Consider the following 2,656-nt stretch of genomic DNA (forward strand, 5'->3'; position numbering starts at 1 on the left):
GTGTATCTCTGGGGGCATGTATCTCTCTGTGGTGGTGTGTGTGGTGTGGGGGGGGGTGGGTGTGTGTGTACTCACTGGGGGGGGATAGTGTGGGGGGGGGGGGGCAGAGGGGATTGTGGGGGGCAGGCGGGGGGGGGGGGGGGGGGGGGTAAACGGGGGGACCGTGGCTCCGGGGGTAGCTCGAGTTAGTGGGGGCCTTCACTACACCGTTGGTAATGATCTCCTTGATCCTGTTGGGGGGATCTACACACACCCACACACACACACACACAGGAGTGGGGGGGGGGGGAGGGGGGGGGGGGGGGGACACAGGGGATCCTCAGGGTGGGGGGTGAACCGGCGGTCGCGTCACTCACTGTCCACTAAGTCTCTGGTCTGTCCCTGGACGTGCAGGTAGAGTGGACGGGGGTGGGGAGCGGGAGAGGGGGGGAGAGTGGATGCAGTAGGGGGGTAGGGCTCAGAAAGAAACAGAAGACAGGGGGAGGGGGGGGGGGGGCAGGGGGGGGCTCTTCTCCTCCGCTGGGGGGGGGGGTCCTCTGGTGGGGGGGCGGGGCTCACTGGGGGGGATCTGGGAGGGGGGGGGGGATCAGGGGGGGAGACATCATGGGGGTGGGGGACACACACAACACACACACACACACCACACACGGTCTGACCTCGGGAGGGGTCTGTCCGAGGGGTCAGCAGATTCCGACAGGTGAGGGGAAAAGGGGTTAATCTCCACCTCGGCCACCACCAGGGGGGGGGAGGGGACACTATTACCACCAACACCTGCCACCTACACACACACACACACACACACACACACACACACGGGGGTGGGTAATGGGGGGGATGGGGGGGGATTCCCTCCTCATATTCACACCGGGGGGGTTAGGGGGGGGGGGGGGGGGGGGGGGGGGGTTTCTTTACTGTGCAGTGTTTCCTCCGGGGGGGCAGTGAAGAAGTTTTTTTCATTAATTCAAGGGGGGGGGGAAATAAGGATTAAATGGGGGGGGGGGGGTTTAAAAAAAACAGGGGGGTTGTCTTATACTAAGACTGGAATAAAAATACCTCAAAACTACGTAATACAAATATCAAAAGCACGGCATTAATTAACAGAATCACTCTCTTATATATATATAATATGAAAATATAAGATTAACTATAAATATATAAAACTAAAAAATAAAATTAAAAATACAAAATTAATCAAACAACAGAAGACAGAATCACTCTCTGGGGGGGGGGGGGGGGGGGGGGGGTGGGGGGGTCATATTTAATCAACAAACTGAAGACTAACACTTTAAACTTACACAAAATTATTCATCACATTTAACACCTGCTTATTTATCACACACAACAATTACTCATTCATCTTAAACTGCCACTAAACACTCTACACTAACATAAAGGGGTGTAACGGCTGGGGGTGGGGGGGGGGGACTTGCATAAAAAAATTAGGGAGACTGCTTGTTTGGGGGGGGGATCTGGGGGGGGGAGGGGGGGGGGGGGGGGTTTGGGGGGGGGGGGGGGGGGTTACTCTATCTATGCGGGGGTGGTTTGGGGGGGGGGGGGGAGGGGTGTGGGGGTGTGGTGGGGGGGAGAGGGAGGGGTGGGTGGGGGGGGGGGGTGGGGGGAGTGGGGGGGGGGGGATGGGGGGGTGGGGGTGAGAGTGGGTGGGAGGGGGTGGGGGTGGGGTTGGGGGGTGTGGGTGTGTGTGGGAGTGGGTGTGGGGGAGAGTGTGGGAGGGGGTGTGTGTGTGGTGAGAGTGGGTATGTGGGAGGGGGGGAGTGTGGTGCGGGTGGGGGGGTGTGGCGCGGGAGAGTGGTGTGTGTGAGAGTGTGGGGGTGTGGAGAGTGAGTGGTGTGTGTGTGGGGGGTGCGGAGGTGAGAGAGAGTGTGGATGGGGGGGGGTGTTGGGGGTGTGAGGTGTGTGTGTGTGCGTGTGTGGTGGGAGGAGAGTGGGGGGTGTGTGTTGTGTGTGAGAGTGTTTGTGTGTGTTTGAGTGAGTGAGTGAGTGAGTGTGCGTGTGTGAGAGAGAGAGAGAGAGAGAGTGTATCAGATGTGAAACTGACTTTATCTGCGGGAGCAGTGCTGCTGATCTGAGACGGTTTGAGTTTTCCTTTGGCCACCAGCATGGCGTTGATCTTGGCAGCGACGGCGGCAGCAGCGTCCAGAGCTCGGTCGTGAGCAGAACCTCCATCAGGTCTCTCCGGACGGGGACACCGGACCCGGCCTGATCCCATTTACTGGACGTGCGCCGGACTGACAAACACAAACACACACCAACCTCACCATCAGTGTTCTGCTCTCGGAGCTGTATCAGCATCAGTCCAGAACCAGACACACCGGCTAACCGTGAACCACTCAGACAGACAAGGGTTAACTATATATATACACGTGTGTGTGTGTGTGTGTGTGTGTGTGTGTGCTCACACACAGGTCGAAATGATGTTTATGGTCTGTGCTCCCAACTCAAGTCCAAAACATGATGTTATTACCATGGCAACAGTAATGGTCTGTGGTGATGCGGTAAAGCGGAGCAGACGCGGTTTATATGAGGTGTGATCATCTGGTTTGTGATTATATCAGTGCTTCCGGTTCTGCTCGGCTTGTTGTTGTTGTGTAACATTCGTGAGACCCGACACCCGCCGCAGAGCAGCACACAACCACCC

General features: G+C 57.6%; 1 pseudogene; it reads right to left on the reverse strand.

Moving 5' to 3' along the window:
- LOC109105157 overlaps window positions 1–2,227 on the reverse strand; it is an 11,653-nt pseudogene extending 9,426 nt beyond the window's left edge.
- Window positions 2,228–2,656: the final 429 nt, after the last annotated feature.

The sequence above is a fragment of the Cyprinus carpio genome, unplaced genomic scaffold, assembly GCF_018340385.1.
Source record: "Cyprinus carpio isolate SPL01 unplaced genomic scaffold, ASM1834038v1 S000006721, whole genome shotgun sequence".
Lineage (NCBI taxonomy): Eukaryota > Metazoa > Chordata > Actinopteri > Cypriniformes > Cyprinidae > Cyprinus > Cyprinus carpio.